The 26,597-nt window shown below is 42.6% G+C and overlaps 1 protein-coding gene across 1 annotated transcript in view; it reads right to left on the reverse strand.

Annotated features, from left to right (window-relative positions):
- LOC148839835 (leucine-rich repeat and fibronectin type-III domain-containing protein 2-like) overlaps positions 1–26,597 on the reverse strand; it is a 174,986-nt gene that overhangs the window by 37,201 nt on the left and 111,188 nt on the right. Inside the window, exons 3-4 of the mRNA XM_088935144.1 lie at positions 24,715–24,857; positions 219–319 (exon numbers count right to left, since the gene is read on the reverse strand). The gene's annotated coding sequence lies outside the window, so the exon portion shown is untranslated. The remainder of the gene's footprint in view (positions 1–218; positions 320–24,714; positions 24,858–26,597) is intronic.

Raw genomic sequence — 26,597 nt, forward strand, 5'->3', positions numbered from 1 at the left:
TGACGAGATAAGCGAACATTTTAGGTAGAGAGTTTTTCTGTGTCTCTTCTGACAGCACGGTGGATTGCTGTAGTGAGAACTGAGTAAGTCCAGAGGACTCTGACATTAAAGTCTTACAACTAACTGCTCCCATGTAGCTCTCCTTTGGGATACCAGGAATTTTCGCCAAACCTATCTAGAAAATGAACTATATTCCAATAGGCTTTTGCCCCACTTACCTATATCATGCAGTTTTCTGCCATAGGGCCCCCTTGCACCCTGGGTCCTGCTACGCCCTGTCTGCACTTCAGCACGTCAAAAGCAGCAGGACAGCGCTGAGCTGTGGAAAAAAAAGAAAGAATCCAATACTTCACTTTCTGCCTTTACTCGCTTGAATCTCACTTTCTGTTGCAGAAATGCAAGAGAAAGACAGAGAACCGTGAACCTGCGAATTTACATATCCTGATGATATGAGGGAATTCATGTGGTGTGCTTAAAACGAAAAGTGGTCTGTAATGACGTTCAATACACAAAGAGACGTGATTACCCCAGTGAAGCCTGGAGCCCTGCTGCTCTGGGGAAGGGGCTCACACAAGGCACAAGAGGACTTACTGTAAATACCACAGATGAGGCTTTGATGGATTGATCTGTTTTCTTCTTTTGCTTGCCAGATGTCAATGGAAAAAAAACACTGACATTGAAAAACGGCTTCTCCTCTATCCTCTATCTGCTGATTTTTCACAAATATTTCAACTTGCGTGGCATTTCCAGGATGTCACAGATGTTTGCTTTTTTTTTTAACGAAAGCTGCTGTGCACATACCGTATGCATAAACATGCACTGCAGGAGTAAAAGCCAGATTACAAACACAAGGGGGTCTATTTACCTTTTTCTGCTATTAAATAGTTAATCTAAGGATCCCATCAAGCTCAGCTTTGTGTTGACAGAAGCCTGGGTTTTCACTTCATGACATGGCTGGGACAGCTTGTTCCAGACACTCACAACTCTTTGTGTAAAGAGGTGCCTCCTGTCCTAACTGGAGGGTCTCATCCAGCTATTTCTTGAAAGAAGCCAGAGTATCAGATTGATCTACATGGCAACATATATAAAGAGAATCACAGAGGAGGTTTCCTTTGCACACTGTCAGTTAGGACATTAGGAATTGAAATTTGGGTTTAAAGCTACAGCATAACATTCCTGCCTTCCCAGCAGTGGCTTCAGTAGATGGTGAAACAGTAAGATCTGTTTTCTTCACTGTAATGCCATGCAACCAGCTTGGGTCAGCAGGATGCAAACTAACTTCCTTTTGCATTATTAGAAATCCTCCCTTGTTAATTCAATTTCTCTAACACTGCAGTAGATAACACAAATACTCAACAGTCAGAGAAATGAAGCTCTGGGTCTAGACGCAAAGAACAGGGGAGGGGAGATCAGATTGCTTTTGGACCTGAAAAAATAATTGTGTTCTCCAAATTTCACTTAAAACTGTGCCCAGCTGAGGCTGTGAAACACCATCATCTTTTCATTCTTACAAATTCCTCTGGAGGGAGAAAAAAAAGTTCATCTGCTGAATAAATTTGCATTTGTGCAACAGAGCAAAAAATAAACCTAATCAAATCACATCACGAGTTCATACCCTTTTTGCTGGAACTATCATAATCTTCTCACACCTGTGCTGCACTGTGGCTTCGCTCTTCAGCTGCATATCTGTCTGGACAGTCCTACAGAATGTGCTATGTGCTGCTTTGTTACTGTTTATCAGATCCCCACAGCCTGTAAGATGCTTGAATAACTCACGTTCTGTGCTGACTACTGACGGTTCAGTGCTCGGAAACAAAATTTTAGCCTCTATTTATAGTTGCCTCCTTTGGTGTAAATTGTCAGTAGAATATCTTAGAACATCACTAAGCACGACAGGCATCCCCTGAGAGTCTGCTGATAGATCGTGTAAGCATTATGAATACTTGAAGCACTGCTTCAAAATGTCGATTGTAGGTAGTTGCTGGTCACCAGGATACTGTACAAAAAATATGTTGCTACTTTGGAATAAGTTCAGAGAAGAGCAAACAGATACATTTCTGAACTTAAGGGACTGTCCTACACTGATGGGCTGAAGGAACTGAGTCTCTTTAGTCTTGAACAGAGAAGACTGTGAGGAGACTGATACAAGTATTCAGAATCCTCCAAGATATTACTTAAATTAATTCAGTGGATTTCTTCAGAATAAATAGTGAAATACAAACCAGACGACACAAGTAGAAATTCAGTGGGAGTGCATTCAAAACCAGGAACAGGAGGCACTAATTTACACAAGGAGTCGTAGGAGTGTGGAACAAGCCACCCATCCATATGACTGAAGCCGAAGCTTTACAGTAGCTTCATTCAAAAATCAGCTGAATGAGATCTTGGTATCAATGAACTACTACATATTAAAGGGGGCAGGTGGGCCGAATGACCTCCTTTTGTTTGTTCTTTTAAAAGCAGAACATCAGACTGGTCACAAACCTCAGTGGATAGTATGATTTCCCTATAGTGCATCTCTTTCCTGCCTTGACCCCCTCGTTAAGAGTATCCAATCAAATTTCTCCCTCACATCTTGAATCTGGAACACACACAAACTCCATACAGACAGACAAACTGGAATCAAACCCAGAGCAGGGATTAACACCACTATTCCCTGCTAGCTGTTACTCTTTATTATTATCCAGTTAAGGTTATTCTGAGTGGTTCTGCTTGTCAGCAGTTTGATTTACATGTCAAACTGACCGACTTGTCTCTAAGCAAAGAGCAAAGTCCACTGAACATCTTGGAATGTAAAAAATGAATGCAGCAGCAATAACTTGCTTAAAATGAGACATATTTTGCAATGTCACTGAGAGTTCAACAGTGCAGTGAGCCCATTGAGAGTGCAATTGTCATAACTTGTCTCTAATGTTCTCTATTTAGCACAAAACCAGTAGCACTTATAAGTGTCTCTTTACTATCTCTTTATTAAAGAATACTGTTACAAATAGGGTTACAAAAATTTTGAAAATCATGAATTGACCAAGTGGTTTAGTTAATAAGTAAAATAAATATTCATAACACCCAACTTGTTAGTGATTTCTCCAGAATATTCCAGAGGGGTTGGTATAATTAGAGACACATGAATTCTTTCGTCTCTGCAACAGCTTTGGTGAAAAGAATAATAATCCAGGCACACTTGGTTAAACAAATGTTTATTAACATTGACAAGACAAACACTACTCTACACACAACAAAACATACAACACATAATTTACTATATTTACAGTATGTACAAACAAGGCATTTCAGAGACCTAACATCCTAATTATCCAGAAAACCTCAGATTGTTAACAAATATTGAATGCTTAAATAATGCCCACAAAGGCCGCAATAAGAGATAAGTTGCCTTCTAAATAACTGTAATACAACCTGCAGTTACATTTCTCTCTCTGCAAACCTGAATGCCATAAAATAAATACGAGCCTATCTCCCAATTCTAAAAATGCACCCACAAGCAGGAAAGATGTCTCTACCTGAGTTACCATGTACCCCCTTAAAAACACAGAACAGCATGCTCTGGTTCAAATACAAAGTTCCAGTCAGTTTTTGTATGGATGAACAAAAAGCAGAGGCTCTCGCCTGGCGCAAACTTCAAGTCCCAACTCCTCCTGACTCCTCTCTTCAGGTCTTCTTTCTCTCCTCTCTCCTTGCCCTCTTCTCCTCCTTTCTTTTTGTCCTTCCTCTCCCTTTTCTGTGGTCTTAATGTGATCTCATATTGGTATGTTTCTGGACTGCTCGTTGACAATCATTAACCCACAACTTATTTACCTTGGTAAACCAAGGTAAATTTGACAGTCTGTGATCAGGGACCCTCCAAATCTCAGCAAACATCCCCTCTGCTTTGAAGCTGGAAGTGTTACACTGCCTGGTGTTACACACTTTATCTAAACTCTGAGAGACACTTCCTAGTCACCTAAAGCTGTAACAATACGTACTGCACTTTGCATTCCTGACTGGAGTCAGAGTGGCCTTGATAAAAAAGGTCTTTCAAAGTTCTTTTTCTCAAATCAACTAAACAATTCAGCCTCCTTGCTAAAGGCAAATCTGAAAGACACATGCCTCCGGGCCTTTGCGTGGCACTCCAGGGTCTTCCTGTCAGGTGGCGAGACTGATACAGTGGCTCTCAGGATTGGAGAGGAGAGCAGGTCAGCACTGGGAGCGAGACGCTACAGGAGATGAGCAAGTCGACACCTTGAGCTCAGAGCAAGACATTATACACTCACGGAGTCAAGACCTTGCCTTCAACTGGCTCGTTCCTTACTGATTCTTTTTATCCTTGTGTGCCAGTCACCAAATCGAACACCCAACCAACCAATGTCCCCTTCTAGTTTGTAACTTGTGTTCCTATCTATATGTTTATGCACATGTGCAGCTTTCATTTAAAAACAGACAAGAGGACCGACACACCCTGGACACAAAGCAAGTTAAAAAAAATACGAAAGAGCAGCGGACAGAGGAAAGGCCGTTTGTCAGAGTTTGCGTTGACATCTGGAAAGAAAAAAAAGACCAGAGCGCAGGGAATTTGGGCTGAAGCAGTCCCCACCCATCAATTGATCGATCAGTCGATCAGTTAACCATGGAGCGCTTTACAGATTTATATAGCAATTAACAATACAGGAAGAGATGCATTCTTTCTCTCCTCCCTCAATCCTTTCTTCACTCCCTGTAGAATGAACCATCCTCAGCTCCTGTGAGCTCTAAATGGACTTTTTGGTCTTGTACAAGGTCTTGTTCACGGGCTGAGAAATGTATTTAGCTGTGGCAAAAGTATCAATTAGTATCAAATAAGTACCAATCGAAACACAACGCTGTCTAGTCCAACAACTTTAAAATTGGAATGAATTTACTCTTAAATTAATTGAGCAGCCTAACAGAAAGAAACATCAGGGTGGAGAGCCTTGTCTGGAGGGATGGTGATTCGGAGCAGATTATACAGCGTGTCACGGTTCTGTCTTCGAGACAGGCTCAGTCAAGCTTTCTGCTCTGTTCTTGGGACGAGCAAGTGCATTCCTGGGGGCAATAATGTAAACGAGCAGATATCTTTGGGAGAACAAAGCAACCTTTTTCAGAGGCGTCTTACTCCTCTAAACAAGCACGCGGTAACAGATAGCAGTCCCAGCGGCCCTCGGCACTGAGGCAGCTTTTATCAGAAGAAAACAGCGAGCAGCCGTGGTTTCTGTGCAAAGAAAATTGCGATGATTTAACCACCTGAGAAACATTTTGAGCAAGTCTAATGCTCATGTGCAATACAATCCTAAAATCGGACTGAATTACATGCAAATTATATTCCATCATATGCAAAGCATGTTTGCATGAGTGGCTTGACCTTTAAACATTTCTACATACAGTAAAAGTCACATTGGCCATGGATGGGATAAGTCATCCAGCCTAGAACCAGGCAAGCTGTCAGGGGAAATCCTACTTTCTTTCCAACTAGTGCAAAGCAAAACAGCCAAAATGTGGTTATGCTGCCTTTCTGTATGACAGCTGGCTTGTTGGGAGTTTCACTTTTTAGATTAATAACTCCTAGAAGGGAATTAGCTGAGACCGATTAGAGAAATGACCGAAGTGGAATTCCAAGAGGGAATTCATTAGACATCGAGCTGAGGAGGCATGTCTTCACACAGAGAGTTGTAGGGGTGTGGAACAACACCACCCATTCACATTGCGGAAAAAGATTGCCCAGGATGCACAGTTAAGAATCTCGGTTCAGTCAGTCTTATGCATCCATAAATACAGTCAGCACTGATTTCTCTCTTTTCTCTTTTCCTCAGCATATTTTTGTGACAAATGGAGTTTAAGCCTGGTGATCTTGCGTGCTTAAGCGACATTAATAATGTAAAGTTGTCTCTCCGAATTTGAATGCTTTATTATTTAACCGGAAATTCTCTTGAAGCAGCTGATGGCCCTTCTTATTGTGACAAGGCGGGTGCCCCTGGGCATTGTTTTGCGGTGGTCTCGTGCTATTGAATTAAGATCAGTAAGACATACTGTAGGAATATAACACTCCTAGACCAAAGCCCCACCCCCATGACCCCCACTTGTATGATTAATGAAGGGAGAGCGCTGCTTGCTTTTGTGTGCAGGACGGGGGGTGTTAAGCAGTCACAGCGATTTTCTGCTGCATTTGCTTCCCCTGATGGTTTCCTTTGTTATTGCTCCAGACTGAAATACGCAGACCTTGGTGACACGCTCAGTTGCAAACAGCAATGCATCAAAAAATCATTATCTTCTCTGGGAAAAGTGGAGAAGAGTAACAAAAAAAAATAAAAATTCTGAGTAAAAAAAAAAAGTTTTAATGGAGGATCTTCAACATGGTTGTGGAAGTCGTGAAAATGGCCCATTTGCTCTGTGTCAGACAGCACAGGCCTGAATTTTTCCTCCTGAAAAATTCCCCGAGGAATAAACATAGATTTTGCCCTGTTCCTCCTTCCCCAGACAGACATGGCCCTAGACAGTAACCCAGAGCAAGCATTTCGCGTGGACGGGCAGGCTCTGCCCTAATAGACAATGGCGTGCAGATACACTACAGCCGGAGCAAACAAGGTACCTTCTACAAATCTGAACACACACGGCTATAAGCCAGATGTAAAAAATTCTCCTTTTACAGCATTTAAATCTGATCTTGTGCACGCCATTTTCAGTAAAGCCCAACATTAGACTCGCTTTAGTACCAGGGACAGTTCTAGTAACTTAGTAACAGCTCTAGATATTTGTTTTTTTAGCAATGTGAAGTGAAATATATTTACAGTAAATGTTGATACGTGATGACAGAAAAAATAAGAACCACATCACAACTTGTTCAAAGAAGTCAGGCATTTAGGCAAACTAAACATAGTTTTTCTAAACCCAAGCTGATAATATCCAGTGATACTGTTGCAATATACAGTAGGTCATCTGGCTCTTTAGCTCTAACTTTTTTATTGCTTTCCTTGAAAATAGGCAAAACACCAATTGGTCTGTAGTTTGCTGCCACATCATTCTGCTGAATATGATTTCAGTGGACAGGTGGTAGAGTTTTTTGAAGCTGGGCTTGGATGTGTCGGAGAGCAAGGCATGGTTATTGAGCAGGTCAATGAGCATGGCATGTTCTTTCAAGTCGATGTCACTGATCTTGGAAAGCCCAGAGAGTGCTTTTGTGGTTTGCCGAGTGCTCTGAGAGTGTTTGGGAACACTTTTGTGCCACTTGGATGAAACAGGCTGGTCTCTTAATGCTAAAATCAATGTCACTGTTCTTAGATGTCGGCTTGGGAACAAATCAGGTCTCGTTCCAGCTGCTTCCCATCATCTCCTGAGATTGCAAGTGGCTGTTCTGTACAGTGAACAATTAGGCCGAACCTACAAAACTGAGCCTACAGCCCTCCTGTAGATCTGTCTCCTGAGATGTGGGTGTACTCTGGATTAGTATATCAGGAACTCACCGTGTCACAAGCCAGCACGCACTTGAAATGTTTTCCAGGTCTCTCACCTTGAAGTTATAACCCCCCTTAGCTGAGAGTGTTTAATTTCAGATGCTGTGCATTAAGATCATGTCTGATACAGTGCTTTGCAAAATTGCACACAAACAGAGGCTATGCATGTACCATGATTGTGTGATACTGTATCTCAAAGTCATTCTCTGTACCTGTTCTAATTTATGTTTGCCATAATGATTTCAGATGATGAGCTGGAGTGTAAAAGCTATTTCATGGCAAGGTCATATTGTGTAAAGGCTAATTCATGTTAAACTAATCTCCAGGAAATGTATCATATTCAGATATCAGACAAATGAAGCTGAGTCAGTCAAGGTGGTGGAATTTCCTCAGTCTGAAGACCCTGACCCAGTCATCGATCAGTCACTGACAGGCAAGCAGTCAGGGCAGACTATCAGTGAAATGTCTGCTCGAGGTTTGCAGTTAATGATGAAGGGTGAACGGTGCTCAGGTGTGATTGTGATTGCTCTACAAACATGCAGCAGGCAGAGCTCCTCTTTGGGCTGAGATGCAGAATATTGCACTTCTGCTGTTGCCATGTTTGTCTTACTGTCTTTAAGGATGAAAGTGGCATTGTTAACAAAGTCCAGAATTAATCCTGTAATATATTCATCTATGCAATTAACACTAAGCTTACAAACATTGGAGTGCTGGTGCTCGAGCTCTCTCTGATGTGATTAATCAGTCATTTAGAAGAGATAAGCTTCAAGGAAAAAAAGACAAGAATCAATCAGGACCCAATGTAAATCAGTGAAGATTCAAATACAGTTTAATCTGACATGAACAGATGTCAGACCAGACTACGTACTGAGAAGTCATCTTTAAGGCCAAATGAGAGGACATCAGAGCAGTTGTTCCCTGACTTTTCCTAGTCTTTTTTCAGAGCCCTGGATTTTGTATCCCTGATGTGGCCCTGTCCCTCTTCCTGTCCTGTGGATGTGTCCTAGCCAAGGGTCCAGTAATCAAGCAGACTCCAGGTAGTACAGAGCTCTTTATTAAAGCACATTGCTCCGGGCCTGAACAAGATGAAAACAGGGGTCCTGACTTCTTGCCCATGACATGAAAGCAGGGACTTGAAAAACCCCCTTTCACCATGACCATCAGCAAAGCTGTTGTGGCAGAGCAGTCCACACTTGAGGAGGCGTGGGGAGGCTGAACTCTGCAGCCCAGTGGAGAGGGAGGGCAGTTGGCAGATTGGAGTGGGCATGGCGCTGTGGTGGGCACTGTGCTAGTCTGGAGCTCCATGTCCCCATCCACACCTAGGGTCATGGACTGTGGGTTATGACCAAGGGGTGGAGATCATGGGTACAAGTGTCTGAAATTATTTTTCCTTGCAGATTCGCCATGCTGTTGGCCTTACTCTTCATGACTGGGTCACTCCTGGAAGAGCTTCATAGGAGAGCTGTTGCAGCCGGTCAATATATTGTGGGAAAGTGGAACACTATTGCAACAGCGCCACCATGTCCTGCTGGCAGGGGACCTCGGGGATAAACCTGGACCTACAGGAGGGTCTAGGTCTCTTAGGATATGAAAATGCTTAAGAACAAGCAGAGGCCACTCTGGCCTGTTGGGTTATTAATAATTGATCCAATAATCAAATCACCGGCTTCAACAATATGGCTCTGGAGCTTGTTAGACACTCCCACAATCCTCTGTGTAAACTCTAATTAGTTTTAATTGACTTTCATGTTAATTGAGTTAATGTTTCTCTGTTCCTTCTGAAGTTGTCCACTGGCTTGAATTTGTCAGTGACTCGGAGGATTGTGAATATGTATACCAGGTCTTCTCTGTTCTAAAGAGATTCCATCAGCCTGTCACATTCCTTAAAGTCCCAGAATGTACCTGCTTGAATGATCAATTCAAGAGTGGCCATATCATTTTTATAATGGGCTGGCCAACACTTTACGAAATATTGTAAATTAATACTGTGAATGTGCGTGGAGCAAGGTCAAAGAGAAATTGTTCGCAAGAACCTCAGACATCACCAAATCCAGGTGCAAAGCACTTCTTAATGCAGGAATCTGACATCTACAGTACAGCATTTCTTTGCTTTTATGTTTGTTATATGACTGATGTGTCATGGAACTGAGCCCCTGTTTTTTTGCAGGACAGCATTAATGAGATTTTCTACACAGACTAATCTAGACCCGAGGGGAAATCCAGAAAGCAGTCACCTTCAGCTCCACGCATCCAATCTCGATATCAGACAGACAAGTTATATGGCCAGAAGACTTAGACAAAAAGCATTTAAAAAAAAACACAGTTCCTTGGCTTTCACAATGTAACAGCTGCTGATGTCTAATTCTGTTCATATTGTGTTTCTGCTTTCAGACCATGAAGAGAATCTACGTAAAAAAAAAACTTAACAGAGCTAAAGGTACAGTATGTGTTAAACAGATAGTCCCACAATCCAGAAGACAATAATTGCTGTTTTTCAGTTTTTTATAATTGTGTAGCAGTGATAGAAGTGGTATTACTACAATTGTTACAATTGGATACAGAACGATTGGGGAACATGGTAGTGCAGTGGTTAGCATTACAGCTTCACAGCACTGGGGCCCTGGGTTCAATTATTGAGGTGCTATCTGTGAGAAATCTGTATGTTCTCTACATGTTCACATGGGTTTCTTCTGGATGCTCCGTTTCCTCACACTGTCCAAAGACTTTCTGGTGGGTTCATGAGCTCCTGGGAAAGCTGGCCCTGGTGTGAGTGAGTAGTATGTGTTCGTGTCTGTCTGCCCTGTGATGGACTGGTGTTCTGTCCAGGGTGTATCCTGCCTTTGCTTGATGGGATAGGCTCCAGCTCCCCCCACAGCCCTGTATTTGATAAACTGGTTAGAAAATGGATGGAAACAGCACCATTTGCCTTATTAGGTCTGACAACAAAATAAAAAAAATAATCACCACTTAATAAAGTTGAGAATCAAGCAAGACCCAATGTAAAATAAGTGAAGATTCAAGTACTGTACAATTCACTCCAATACGAACAGATGTCAGACTAACAATCCTGACAAGGGCTATGCATGCCCTTTATAAACCAAACAAAAGCCCAGTTAACATCATATGAGAATCTGAAGTTCTTGACTCCATCGCCAGTAATACAGTAAGTAAAGAATTAATCCCCACTTTAGCTTATTGTTGAGATCAGTGTTCAGTATAGTGGCAGGGCACCTGTAACTGTAGTCACTTATCATGCCTGCCGCACTCTCACGGATATAAAGATGGCAGCAGTCACACATGTGTAGCAAGCACACAATATTGAACTTCCTACAGTGCTGTGTCAATGCCTGAAATTCTGCTGGACTAAGATACATTAGCCTTAATTAAGCATTAGTTCTCAGAGAATCTGACATTCCTGGTTACACTCAGCGGTGACATTCTGTCCATGCTCAAGATGCCTTTTTATAAGATTTCACTCCTTCATCTATCTGCTTGTGGCATGTACAGTATACATTATGCATGCATCACAAGGTATTTTTTTTATTATACATGCATATCTGCATCCACACTTCTACATTGTGATACAGAGGACAAAGTGCCATTGCTGTCGGCTCTTGTGCCAATAGTAATCTAAAGAGAAAGCACAAACTTTTAATAAGAGTAAACCATGTTTTGCAATTCTCTGATGTCTCACTGAGACAGCTTTCACTGCTGTACAATATCCAAGCATGTCTATAGCCTTCACCCTTGAGCCTAATCTTGACAGCACTCCACTGAATGTCCTGCAACAGTCTGGGGGGGGAATTAGATTCACACACAAGAAAATCCCGATCTTGCACCTTATTTCAATAAAGAATAAAACATACGACTTGTTACAAATGAGAGGAGGCCCTTCACTCCGTCTACAACCAGCCATGTTGTTGAATCTGGCTCCCTAGTACCACATTGATCCAAGAGACTCACCTACTGTAGCTCTTATTTGTAAGCTTGGCTGCAATTTGAGAAATATTTTTTTTTCAGGAACTGTATTTAAAGCTTTGAATATTTCTGAAAATTTAAATACAGCATATCATCTGCTCTGTGTATATCCATTGCTTTTGTAGCTCGTTAAAAGAATTCTGACAAACTGGTCATGCAATTTAGTTTACTTCTCCAGTCTGTGGTACGAGCCCTGTCTTGTGTGCCTGTAATGTAACAGAAGTCAGAGTTATTGGTCTATAATGTCTTGTCTTCTTGTGGAAGGGCTCTACACTAGCAGCTCTCCAGTCTCTGCTATTCAACCTGTCTTGAGGGACTGTGATTTATAATAAGACAGTTATAATGAGTTTTATATGTCAGAGCTGTTGGTTCTGTCATTGAGTTTGGCCACCAAGCCCCTCGATTGCTGTCTCGTGCTTATTCCCTTGCTTGGCTTTGTCTGTACTCTGACTCCTGCTTTGTCTCTCTATGGTGCTCCCGGATCACCTTCGGTTTTGTTGGGGTGTGCCTCTGGCTTTGAACTGTACTGAAGCTCGATCACAACTCCCGGATTCACCCTTGTGCTTTGCTACAGTGTCTCCCCGGCTTTGATCCTCGCCTGTACGACTAAGGACTTGCACTGTGCTTGCCCGCACCATGCTCTGAGTGCCCTAGCTAGCCACAGCAACACATTTGCTCCGTTCCCTCCAGTCTTAGTGATGTTCGCTGTCTGTCTGCAGGCACCCCAGCTCAGCCACCTGTCTGTCCAGCAATTGGGCTCTCTATACTCCTGGATCAAGCTCTTTGAGTCCCACTTTAAATACAGAACCATGTCCTCCTGCTGCCTGAGGCCTGGTGCTGATTCTTCCTCAGTGAACCCCAGAGTGAAATACTCATTTAGTACATCAGTGCAAGTATATCTTGAACATGAACATGGGGAGAACACACAAACTCAGATATCAGAGTGGACATCAAACTCAGGGCCCCAGGACTACAGGTCAACTGGTTTCTGGGCAAATTGGCCCTGGTATGAGTGTGAGTGTGTGTGTCTGTGTCTGTGTGAGCCCTGTGATGGACTGGTGTCCTGTCTAGGGTGTATCCTGCCTTGTGCCTGTTGCTTATTGGGACAGGCTTGCTTCCTGTGGCTTCCTCTGGCTTCCCCACAACCCTGAATTGGATAAAGTGGGTTGTAAATGGATGGACAGATAGATACACACATACGGTTGAAGGGAGGCAACACAGTTGCTTATTATGGTGCATTATAATGCATAAAAATACATTCCACTGCAATTGTAAAGGAAAGAGAGAAGAAGCTCCAGTCTACTGAACACAGAAACACCGAACACCTGTGCGTCCTGCTCCATAAACACAGCTAGGAGAATGATTCATCAGAGCAAAAGCTGCCTCTATCACTTTCGGTCACAAAACGTCTGATCTCTGTGGTTTTGAAACAAGACACAGTGATGCCATGCTCTAATATGGGACAAACTGCATCACTATACAAATTTAAGTCTAAATAAAAAAATCCCCAAAACAAGGTATTTATAATATTTTGAATAATTTGTAGGCGATCACTATCCATTAAATCACAAAATGATCTCCGAGGAAGTGTAGATAAGAAAAACCCAGGAAATGTGAGGAAAACCCTGTGGATCCTAACCAATTTAATGGCTCAGGAGCAGGGGGGCTATATTGCCTCCTACTGGTGATACACATAAAAAAATTAATACAACGATCGCATCAAACTGTTCCTTCAAAGAAACCAAGGTATCAGGTTTTAAATTCATTTCCATGTAGTTTAAACTTGTATTCTCCAGTTTATGTTTTACTGTGAACTTTGTGTCTTTGAGGATTTTTAATACTTGTATCAGGCCCCCTCACAGTCTTCTCTGTTCATGACTAAAGAGACTCAGTTCCTTCAGCCTGTCAGTGTAGGACAGTCCATTAATACTTGTATCAGGTCTCCTCACAGTCTTCTCTGTTCAAGACTAAAGTCACTCAGTTCCTTAAATGTATCTGTTCGCTCTTGAATGACAAATGAGCAAGAGTTTGAAAGAAATAGATAGTTCTGTTCTGTCAGTGTTTCTCCTTTCATGCAGAGCCATGAGAGGAAGAATACTTGATGCCAGTTTCATTCCTTCTTGTTTGAAAACAAGATCTAAACAAAAACCCAAAGACAGTTTCACATTTTGTTACAAATGGACATGTCTTGGGGAGCTTTCAAATTGAAAGAAATAGATTTAAATCATGGGAAGTAAATCACATGAAATCAGAACACGTGAAAGAGAGTGCACCAGTCCAGTTGATTTTTCTGCAGAATGGAATTTTAATAGAAGCTGATTTGCTTTTCATTCCCATTTATCATAGTTTGGGCAAAAAAGTTTTATTTATTTTTTATGTACTATAAAGTATATGTATAATTCACATTCATACACAATAATCTGATGGCATCTGAACTTTTGTCCATAATGTGAATTATGGATCACAGACTATCTTGTTACATTGATTTGATGTTAAAAAATGGAGGCAACAAAAGATTTTACTTTTAAACTCTTGGTGCTGTTTGTCCAGAGCTCTAGAGCTTTGTAAGCTATTAGATTGCATTCTGAAGCTTATGCACTGTAGCAATGTTGCAAACGAAACTTTTTTTAATTTCAGTAACATTGTGTTTATCTATTCCAATTCGCCCCAGCCTGACACAGAAAAGCTCATGTCTGCTTTTATCTTTTTCTGGTTTGATAATTGGAATGCAATGCTGGCTGATGTTTCCAAACATGTTCATAACAAGGTTGAAATCAGCTGCCTAGATCTTAAATAAAACTAAAAGGCATGAGCGTATATTTTCTGTTCTTAATTGCCTTGCACTGGTTCCCTACGGATTTCAACAAAAAAAAAATCAAAGCATTGCTGCTCACCTTTAGGGGCTTGAATGGTTTGGTTCCTGATTTTGTCTCTAAACTGTTCATAGACCCACACAGCATCTGCACTCTGTGACCTTTGAACTCCTCTTATTTTCAAAGCTGGGTCCTGAACACTGTGAACTGGGCTATCAGTTTCATGGCTCCAACTCTGTGGACTGGTTTTCCAGCCCATACGAGATCTTCAAAATCAGTCAGCACCTTTAACTCTCATCTTGGTTATTACTAATTATAATAACTGATTAACTGTAATAATATTGTTGTTATCATCATTAATGACCTGTCTCTATTGTTTCTGCCTTGTTTTCCTGTAAAGCATTTTGATGGGTGTATATAAAATAAAATGGATTGAAAACAAGCTGACTGAATATTTCTGTTATGGAAAAGTAAGAACTGATTTATTGCAACAGAACCAGAAAACATGTTAAAAAACTGACATTTCTAAGCCTTTGGCGTTTTATATTATTTAAATTCCCTTGTTTTTTCATTTTTTCAATTTCTTTACTTAGTGGGGTATGGATGTTTCAGCACAATGGCTTACAGATTGTATTAACATCTGGTAAGTGATATAACTGTGTAATGAAATCTCTTGCTCACCCTTATCCTCTTTCTGGAGATGAGACACAGCATTCTAACTTAATTGAGTGCATTTGAACTTCTGGAGGAACAGAATTTTACTGTTATAGAAAACTGCAAAGGAGAAGGAGGAAAATGAGATAGATAGATAGGCAGCCATACAGATGTGAATATTAATTAGATATGAATGAATTGACCACTACACAACACATCTCTAATCATTCTGACTCTACATTTGCAAACAGTAATTAGACAGTTCTGTGTCCAGGCTTTGTGAAATGGCCAGAGCTAATTAACATTCCTCTTCCCATGGTTCATAGCAACTGGTTTGCCCTTTAAAGACACCAGAACACGCAAAGACTTTCTTAGCAACAAGGATGGATAAATGGCTGTGTAGATGGGTGACAGTAATTTCGCAAGTGTTTAAATTCATACATAAATAATACAATTTCTGTGTTTATAAGATTCGTAAAGGGAAAACTCTCTGTCTGACTTGTCAGGCTTAATACACAAAGCCTGATTAAACAGATTTGGTTCTACATTTGTCTGTAAAAATTCAATTATAAAGTCAATCTCTTTGAAAATTGAAGGTTTGATGGACTGAATTTCACTTGCCATTTGAAGGGCATGCAACCACTTTCACCAACTTTGTTTCTGATTGCAATCAAACCCTACTCGTCATCGATTCATCCTCTGTTAAATTTCTGATGCAACACTCTTTGTTTCCAAGCTGTCTTGAGATTAGCTGCAACATTTTCATACTTGTTTTTCCTTTTGCAACATAAGGGTGGGTTTGGGGGCAGAAGACCATTATGTGCAAACAATTTTGTACTGAGCACATATGAAACAAAATGGCCCAAAATCTGTTCAGTTGGTGCACTTCCCTCATGTTGTAAACTGAAGCAAAACTGGGTAACACAAAATGTTGCGCAAAATGCAGATGACTCCATGTGGTGTCATGAGGCCAAAGAAAAAGAACACACCATCGCTGAAACAGAGAAATGCCTCCAGAAAACTGAGAAGATCAAGCCAATTTGTAGTAAGAGAAAACCAATCCATCAGAGGACAGATAAAGTCAGAAAGTGACACCCACAAAAAATCATACATTCCCATGTTTTTTAATTTCCATAAACACATCGTGAGGGGTACAACCTCTAACTGGGCTGATGTGAGCAGTGCTGTTTTGCAGGAATCTGTTCAGGGTTCATTGCTCTTTCTGATGTATTTCAGTTCTTTTGATTTTGGTACAGTTAGCTAACAAATCAAATTTGCAGATTTGAAAAGAAGGATTGTAAAAAGCACAGAAACAAAAGTTAGGGAAATGCAAAAACACTTTTTCTGTGTGGTAAGATACTAGGCAAAGGAAATTTATTTGGTAATATGTGGGGAAGCACAAAAGCAATCTCCTACTTGGGCCTGCTGATGCAGAATAACTGCTGGTACAGAATGGTGCTGTGTGTCTCCAGGTGGGGCTGCTGGTACAGAATGGTGCTGTGTGTCTCCAGGTGGGGCTGCTGGTGCAGAATGGTGCTGTGTGTCTCCAGGTGGGGCTGCTGGTGCAGAATGGTGCTGTGTGTCTCCAGGTGGGGCTGCTGGTACAGAATGGTGCTGTGTGTCTCCAGGTGGGGCTGCTGGTGCAGAATGGTGCTGTGTGTCTCCAGGTGGGGCTGCTGGTGCAGAATTGCTGATGTGTGTCATTAGAAAATAGAAATTAGATTGTCCATTATTATTATTATTATTATTATAAAAAAGTAGCATAAATACCTCTTTATACAGACAACATCCAGAGGAGGAGCAAAGAATCATGTTTTTAGAGTCCGTTTTCTAAAAGTATGGATGAGCTGAGGAATACTGGGAATTTCATACACTGTCAGAGAACACAAATAAGCTGTAAAAGACGCTCCCCAAAGACCACACACACACAAACTGCTCTCCTGTGGCTTCTCATGCCTCATAGACTGAGCGCTTGGCAGGCAGCTCTGAGAGACTGCCTCCATAACAACAGGAGCCAACCTAAAATAAATATTATTGCCTGCATACTCACACAGATTCCCCAGATGTATGTCAATAGCACAGGCAAAGGAAATGTCACCAAATACATTAGAGGTGGAGGACATATCTGCTGTTGTGACCTTGTGTAGTTCACAAACTTACTCCTGCAGTGGTCACAGTAGTGATCAATACCAGGCCTTCCCAATCATGTAATCAAACCACCTACTGGTTTTGGTTCCACCTGAGCACTCAGTTAAATAATTGGCTCATAAATAGAATTAATAACAGGTTTAACTTGATCTTTTTAATTTATTTCAGTTCCTAAACCTATAGGAGGTTTAAACTATTGCTTTTCTTAAGTGATTTAAAATCTCCAACCACCCACCCACTTTCTAACTGCTTCATCTAATTCGAGGTCATGAGGAAGCCAGAGCCTACTGTATGCCAGCAAGCAATGGGTGCAAGACAGAATTCACCCTGGACGGGACATCAGTCCACCGCAGGGCACGCACAGACACCTGGAACAGTTTTCCTAGAAGACAATTAACCTACAAGTATGTGTCACGGTCGTCAGCCCTCCTCTAGTAGGCACTACTACCTTCTTTGGTATAGATTTTAGTTTCGTTATCCCCAGCTGTGTCTTGTCTCTTCTGTGTTATTTAAGCCAGGCGTCTCCATAGTTCTTGGCTCAGCATTGGAAGACGGACATCTGAAGGCCTGCCTGCCACCAGGCCTGTGGGAAGCCTGAGGGCATAGGCCTTCACCCGGCGTCCTGACCTCTGAGCCCGGGGCTCGGAGCGCCTGTCCCATTAAGGTTTTATTTTTCGTGTTCCTGGTCTATTTTCCTGTCCAGAGGATGTTACCTTTGTCAATGTCTTGGATGGATTTCCTGGTTGTCGGATCACGGACTACGCCATGATAATCCCTTTTTGGACCTGCTTGGACTTGGTTGCCTTTTGAGTTTTTCCCTGTGCACTGGATCACTGTTTTTGCCCACTGTGTGTGTTCCCCGAATAAACCCTGGCGTGTTTCCCCTGATGTCCGGCTCACGACTCTTGCGGACTATACCTTCAGGCATAGGGTCTTTACAGCACACCCCACGGGAGTCTGACCCGGCTCCCGTGACAGTATGTTTCTGGACTGTGGGAGGAAACCCACATGAACAAGGAACTGGACACGGTACTCTAGCACTGCCAGGTAGTAATACTAACCATTGTGTCACCCCAAAATCTACAACCTTTGACTAGAAATTAAACCTCTCAAAAGTTCCAACCAAGCAACTTTTTGGCTTAATTAAGCATCTGTGGAGGTACAGAGCTCAGCTCAGGATTGGGAACCCCTTACGTACAATAGAGGGAATACATTTCTGAAGGATACTCCCAAGCACAAATTCCAAGATTTGCAATTTAAAAAATAGAACAGTAAGTGTGACTAAACACTAAACACACTAATCCAAGCTTATTCCATCTGTATCCTACTACACCTGGGGGTCTCTACATCTGGAGAAGAGAGCAGAATAATATGAACATCTGACTTATCCTTGTTTATTCAGATGGATCTTCGTACACTTGGGGAACTGCTGAGGTAGGTACATCATTAAAATTATTTATTGCAATAGGAGCCCAAACTTTGCCTTCTTGCATAGTTCCATGATCACTGAAACTCATGTTCAAAGAGCCTTGATGAGCCTTGCGTATCTTTCTGAAGTGGTTTAGGTATGCTTACTGCAATACAGCCCAGGTGTTCCAAAAGACCTGTGAGATCTGGAAATGCAGAAACACTCCAGCATACATAAGGAAACATTTTTAGTGACTCAGAGACCTCGTGTACCACATCTTTGTGAAGCTGGACCTTTGATTGAAATCCCATTTCACACCATGGGGCATTTGAGCCAAAAAGTCCAAAAAAGCATCAGAGTATACAGTACCAATATATGTTTCTCTGGGTTTATGGGTTTAGAATTCTCTCTCTTTCTCAAGAGTGACTGGAGGAGAGTGGCCACTCACAGATTACACTATCACACCTCCTAACACAGCAGCAATCTCAGGAAATGATGGACATTAATTTAATTAACGGCACCATGGAAGTATATGCATTCATGTCCTCGATCTAAACCACAAACATAAAAACAGTCACAATTGAGAGGAGGCTGGTCAGTTCCACCTGCTTGTTAGAAGCTAATTGATTCTAGGATCTGATCCATTTGTTTCTTGAAAGAACCCAGGGTATCAGCTTCAACAACATGGCTCAACAGGCTTGTCCCAATGCCCTTTATTAAAAGAAGTGCTTCTGGACAACGTGGCTGAGCAGCTTATAAGATACTTCTTCAACCCCTTTGTGTAAAGATGTGCTTGGTTTTAAATGAATGCCCTAGTAGTTTCCATTTGTGTCCTCTGGTTTGTATTTTACCGTTCATTCTGAAGAGGTCCACTAGGTTGACATTGTCAGCGTCTTTGCCAGTCTTAAATAGATCCCCTCGTAGTCTTCTCTGTTCAAGTTTTAAAACCCCAGGTGGCTTAATAATAGCAGAATCAAAATTGCTATTCCACGGGCCCAGTTATATGTGTATTATTTCTAGATCAATATCTTCAAGTGCACTAGAAATGCTAAAGGAATCTGGGGCTCAGCTAGTTTTTAGAACTCATATCAAGAGTTATCGAACTCTTGACATGAATTAAAAAAACTGCTGACTGAGGTTTATTCACAAGATTCTTCTACAGAAATAATCAAAAGCACCAATGCCACAGAGCTTCCAGACTTGGAAGACTTGGGTTGTGTGCAAGATGGAACAGGTACCATAACCAAGATATACAGTACACAGCGTGCCTTGATTACATAGAATTAGCTTCAAATGATTTAAAAATATGTCACATATAGGTGATGAGAATGCCACATGCTATATACTCACAAACTAAGACTAAAGAAAGTAATGGCTTTCTTCTCCTAGCTTGCTTCCACTGTAGTTCCTTCTTTTAAAGGTTTAGATCTTTGTAAATCCTACGCTTTTATTATCTTTTTCCTGGTGGTTCTACTCCTTCTCCCACTTAAATGAAAGATCTAGGAAAAGGAACACGGAGACATCAGATACTAAAATTTCCTTTCAAATCAATATGCACAACTTGGCGCTTCTTGGCACTTGCTGTTTTTCCCGTCTAATTTCTGCTTTCATCTGGAACCAATGCTTTCTAGTCACACGGTGAAATTTCAAAGCAGTTTTTTTCCTCTCCCTTGGGGACAGACAGTAAGCCCTTCCACCACAGCTGCTCTCTCCCCAGCAAGATTTTTTAATCTAGTGGCTAGAACATAGCAGCATTATCCTCCCGATGAATTGATGTAGTTTTACATTTTTGCAAGAGCATGTCAAACTGTTCCTACCAAGTTTCCCGAATCCCTGATCAGCTTTACAAAACAAAGCACCTGTGGATAGCTTTTCCTGACACCGTGGCCTGCCTGAATCAAGGTGATCACTGTGGAATGGCATTCATGAAAACGAAGCAAAGCGGATTGCAATTCAATTTCTTCTTGGCAACTGAGCAGCCAAGAATTTTACTATTTGATTAATCTTTAAAAGGGCATTTCACGGAAACGGTTATAGGGAAAAAAATATATATTTCTTTTTCACGAGAAAATTGCTGTGCAATTGCTGTTGGGTACATTTCAGGGCAGTGATAGCTTACATTTCCATATTGCATTTTGAAACCGTGCACTGCTTGAAAAATGATTCCAGAAAAGGGAGAACAGAAAAGTGTTGCTCGTGGCTACATTACATTGATCGATTGATCGATGCCTCACTTTGAAGAACATTGAGTTGCCAGTCTTGGTGGGTAACTGAGGGCACCACAGTTAGACCTCACATTTTAGCTCACTGGGAATATTAAAACCCCAAAAGTAAGTGTGCTGAACAGGTTTATTGACTAGTTTAGTCATTGTAAATGTTTTGTCTTAACCCGCTTGGCTGAGAACCAATCTCCTAAACACAGGACGAGGAGGCCGGGCCCCTGTGCAGAGAGAGGGGTGACCAAGGGGCAGCTGCACAGGTGGAGACAGGGTCGGAGGAGGGGGGCAGAGGACAAAGGCGAGGGGGAAAAGGGGCTGACGTACAGTATTCATGATTTCGATGGGAGGAAATAATGTCAGGAATGATTCCGAATTACTGACGGCTGGGGCTTGGCTGTTGTCATCCCTCCCGAACTTGCATTCTAAACTCCATGTATCGCTGAATAAAGCACATTTGGGATTCCATTTCTTAATTACTGTACTTAATAATGACTGTGGCGTGAGGACATGCTGAAGCAAAGAAGTGACAAGCAGCTGGTGTCTGGCCGAGGCCGGGGTAATGATCCAGAGATGGGCAACGGCTGTTTAATTCCTCCTTTCTATTCTAGGGGCACTTGAGGAGGAGAAGGCTTTTTCCAGAAATCTTTTCATTATGAATAATCAGAATGGAAAAGTCTGTGGGCCACATCCCTCTTTTTCAACATCCTGTGTCTGATGCACAAGGTTCAGGATCAGGGGGGAGCGAGGGAGCGAGGTCACCTGCTGCGGGGGGACCCCCAGACGGAGCCCCCGGTCTGGTCGTACCCCACCCTGCTGTTCCACGATTCCACTCCTGGGGAGCAGGTGCTAATTAGGATCATGAGATCAAAGGCAAGCCAATTAGGCTGTAAGATGTGGAGACACTTCTCAGCCATCTGCACTGTAAATACTCTCTTCTTCTCAGTGACCCCGGACATTGTGAATACAAGACAGGACACAATTCAGTCTGCCTTATCACATAGAGCTGGTTTATGACGATACTATGGGTACAATTTGAAAAAGGTGGTACTGGAGCATTATGGGATATTTTGCTCCATCTACTGTATGTGCTTTTCCCATCACCGTGCTGAAAATGAGGATTTACGGGGCAGAGATGGATGGAGGAGAAATACATCAGTGTGTATCTAGGGAATATGTTGAAATTTAGGCACTGAAACCTGTCATATATAACACATGCTACTCATCAAGCCCTGTCAAGTACCGATCAGGTGTAATGATTCACAAGAAGGCACAGACATCTGTAGCAGGCAAACACAGCACTAGGATACGTTACAGTGCTGCATTCTGCCCAGCAGGGCCAATTCTCTACAACGTTCTGCATCTTTATGTCCTTGCCAGTACTATCTGCAGAAGCAGAAGTCAACATCCTTATCTGTCAGAGTGCCCCAGAATATCTCAGACATTAAGACCCATTTTTTTGTTTTGATATTTGTTTTGTATCTCAAACACAGTGTTTTTATTTTGTAGTTAGATTAGTCTTAAACTCAAATATGATAAAGAGGCAGACCGTCCAAGGTTTCGGCAATATCTGTTCACTTAACCAAAACCTCCAACAGAAATGAAATGCACTACACACAATTAGGCTCCAAACTTCACGCAGAACTATCCAGCCCTCCCTGCGCTAAGTTACACATTTAAAAAGCATTTCTTCCACTCTCTGTTCACTCTCCTTCTCTTCACTTTCATCTGTAATGAATCATGTTGAGTTCTGTTACTTTTTCTATCCAATTAGTTTAGAATATTCCACCCTGAGTACAAATTCATAGAACCATCTACTCTTCCTTTTCATTTTCTGTCTGAATCACTGATGTTTTCCTTAATAAAGACCTACTGCACCTTGCAAAACTATCCAACCCCATCCAATGATGTCCCATTTTGTTGAATTACAAATTAGTTTACACTTTTTTTAAACAAATACCTCTAATACAAAATTAGCAATTCTGGAGCTGTTTCTGTCTTGCAATATAAACATCAGCTGTATCCTTGTACCTTCCCATTTTAACATACGGTAATCCACCAGAATCTTTGGTGAAAAGCTTATATTACATTTTTCTGCTCCTGAATTGTCTAACTGCCTGCATTCTGAAGGTCTGAATAAGGTCTGTGTACAGCGTTTTTACTTTCACATGGGGAATTCAAAAAGGTGAAAGGGTAGTAGCTGCTGTGAAGGGCAATGAAAATATGCATTCCCAGATAACAAGGATGTCACGTCAGGCAGCAGTTGTTTAAAGAAGATCAAACATGAGAAGAAGACCAGTCTTTTGTCTCCACATGTCTGATCTCATTTTCACTCCAGCTACTCTTCTCCTGAAGCTGACAGGTCAGTGAAACCGCAGCAACTGCAGTATTCATTTTTTGTATAATACAATAAAATATACTGTATGCTTTCAAGTGTTGACTTAAAAATATTAAATAAGGCTTTACTGTAAATGACAAAAACAACACCCGTCAGCAACTATGTTCAGTTTTTTCTATTTGCTTCATTTATAATCCATTTTAAAATACTTATTGCTCATCAGCTAAGCTCTGTGCTCTCAGGTCCAATGAGAAACTAAGCTAGAGAGTAGGTGCAATCCGAGACCCCAACTGTCTATGTGCCTTGCTGTTTTAACGAGGGGAGAGTGGAGAGAGCTTGCTCTGCTCAGTCAGAAAGTGACTTTCCATAATGACATGTGTATGATTAATTAATCTCCATTATTGGCGCATGACTGGCAGAGTTCTCTTGGCTGTCAATGATCCCTTGTGGCAGCCTGGGTGCAGTGCTGTCATCAATGGACATGGAACATCTCCTCTCCAACCAGCACCAGTGCTCCAGTATGGGGCTATGTGATGAAAGTCGATTGGCTGGAAGGTGGGCGTGTCCGTTGAGAGGGGTGGGAGGTGGGCGTGCAAGAAAAGAAGGGGGATGAGGATATGACCAAGGATAGGGGTGGGAGGTGGACATGCCACAAGAGAGGAACAGTGGTGGAGGTGTCCGAGGTGAGGGGGTGAGAGGTGGTTGTGTTAAAAGAGAAAGAGTAGGTGATGGGCATGTCAGAGGACAAGATGTCAGGAGAGGGGGTGATGTGGGGTGTCAGAGGAGAGGAGGTGGGTGTGTCAGGAGAGGGGGTGATGTGGGGTGTCAGAGGAGAGGAGGTGGGCGTGTCAGGAGAGGGGGTGATGTGGGGTGTCAGAGGAGAGGAGGTGGGCGTGTCAGGAGAGGGGGTGATGTGGGGTGTCAGAGGAGAGGAGGTGGGCGTGTCAGGAGAGGGGGTGATGTGGGGTGTCAGAGGAGAGGAGGTGGGCGTGTCAGGAGAGGGGGTGATGTGGGGTGTCAGAGGAGAGGAGGTGGGCGTGTCAGGAGAGGGGGTGATGTGGGGTGTCAGAGGAGAGGAGGTGGGCGTGTCAGGAGAGGGGGTGATGTGGGGTGTCAGAGGAGAGGAGGTGGGTGTGTCAGGAGAGGGGGTGATGTGGGGGGTCAGAGGAGAGGAGGTAGGTGTGTCAGGAGAGGGGGTGATGTGGGGTGTCAGAGGAGAGGAGGTGGGCGTGTCAGGAGAGGGGGTGATGTGGGGTGTCAGAGGAGAGGAGGTGGGCGTGTCAGGAGAGGGGGTGATGTGGGGTGTCAGAGGAGAGGAGGTGGGCATGTCAGGAGAGGGGGTGATGTGGGGTGTCAGAGGAGAGGAGGTGGGCGTGTCAGGAGAGGGGGTGATGTGGGGTGTCAGAGGAGAGGAGGTGGGCGTGTCAGGAGAGGGGGTGATGTGGGGTGTCAGAGGAGAGGAGGTGGGCGTATCAGGAGAGGGGGGCTGAGTGGCGAGTGTGTCAAATGAGATTCTCCCTGGTGTGCCGTTCCAGGATTCATAGCTGTGAGCTGTGAAAAACTTACAACTAGTGATTCCAGATTGGGTAGGTCAGTAAATGGTGATTCCAAAATAAAAAGTACTTCTGCACTCTCAGATTATAATCAGAATACAATGGTGATGTTCTTGACACTTGAGGAGACCTGATCATGATTTACTCACAGCAGAAGTGTGCAGCACTGAGACAGGAGTTGTTCTGTTCAGGTTTTCATCCTTCACATAGTTCTGCAGAGGTGTTAGTGCTGGTGCCTCACCATCTCCCAGCAGTCTAGCAATCTTCGCGACAGGCTTCTCAGCCACTGCAGCTGCAACACACCGATAATTCAGGGTTAAACATGAAAGAAGATCAGATCTTTCATGCTCACAGAGTTAGTGCACGTGCCCTCTTCACTTGGGATGTGATGGATCGAGGAGACGAGGCAGCAGAGTGCTGATTGCTTGGTTGTGCTGTTCTCCTGCAGTGTCTTGTTGCATCATGGCTCACCGCTCAGTGACAGTCCCTCAGCACACAAAATTGATTGCTTGTTAATATGTTGAAAACTTTCCCTTTGCCTTTAAATGGTTTTATGTTTCTCTTGGCTTGATTATGCCTTTTCTACCAGCCTTGGTGTAGAAAACCAATTATGAAACAGGCATTATCCTCTATGGGAGAGGAGGAGTGTCGTGGTGACCTAGAGCCAAGGGTCACACTTCCATCGTAAAGACACACACACCCGCATGCATATACACATACTGTACACACGCACATGCAAGCGTGCAAACACACTTGCACGCACACGCCCATGCACACCTGTACAGACACATACAGGCACACACATGCTGGGGCAATTCAGAGGTACCAATTAGCCTAGTCAGCTTGTCTTCAGAAGCTGGAAGAAAAAGGGAGCAAATAATTATAAAAATAATTATAATTATTATCATAATTATCAACAGAACTCAGGCAGGAGATCTTGCTATCCCCAAGCTAGTGTGGCTGCAGTGTTTCTAAGAAACAATCTAGAAAATCGAAATGAAGGGCTGCTCTGTGTATGAACATCAGGTACAGGACAGGAATGAACACAGACAATGAGCACTGTGCAGCCACAGGAAATGCATAAGAACATGAGAGCTAATAAAGGAGACCATTTGGGCCATTGAGCTATTTTTTTATTTAGGAACTAATTAATCCCAGGATCTCATCCAGCTGTTTCTTAAAAGACACCAGGATATCATCTTCCACAAAATGGCTTGTCAGCTTGTTCCACACTCCCACAATGCTCTGGATAAAGAAATGCCTCCTGTTCTCAGTCCTAAATGCACTTCACTGCAGACTGCACCAATACCCTCTGATTTAGGAGGAGCCTACCCCAGAATCACCTGTGTCTCCCTGCGTACCGCAAAGGCATCAGGCATCAAACACAATGTACACAAAACAGCCCCTCGTGGTGGAAATAAACCTGCATGTGTAGAAATGTGTAGTTTCAAAAGCCTTTAAGCGGAACACGCAACTGAAAGAGCTCTGCCAAGATAAAATATCCTGCTCCTGTAACAGGCTCACAGAAACCCTTTATTACCTTCAGCTCAGCACCTTCACCAAGGTCCTATCTATTATTCCACTGCAGCTCCTGTGGGGCCACATACACACACATCAGCCTGTCTGTGTCATTCTACAAATGGAACCTGATCACAATGACTGAGCATAATAGGTTATCACAAATTGCAAATGACTGTTCTCCGAATCAAAGCAACAGGAACAGAATCTGCAGCCTTTAATACCTGCCATCTATTACTTTTGGAGCTCTAAAGAAGAAAATAATCCTGAGTGGCAAACTGCTGTGCACCATCAGTATTCATGACCAGGGTTTGTTGTGGACTTGGTCCATGAATAGGTGTTGTGAACACACTGCTTAATGTTTCAGTGCACACAGCGCCTGTGTGTGAGGCTGAAATTCATAACGCCTCATCTGGGTCGTGGCAAGTTGAAATAGGATGTACGGCTTTGAACTCCGGGGAGGAAACCCTGACCCTGCAGACGATAATGTTGTGTAGAATATTTTTCTTTTAGT

The sequence above is a fragment of the Atractosteus spatula genome, chromosome 2 (assembly GCF_055471065.1).
Source record: "Atractosteus spatula isolate fAtrSpa1 chromosome 2, fAtrSpa1.hap1, whole genome shotgun sequence".
Classification (NCBI taxonomy): domain Eukaryota; kingdom Metazoa; phylum Chordata; class Actinopteri; order Semionotiformes; family Lepisosteidae; genus Atractosteus; species Atractosteus spatula.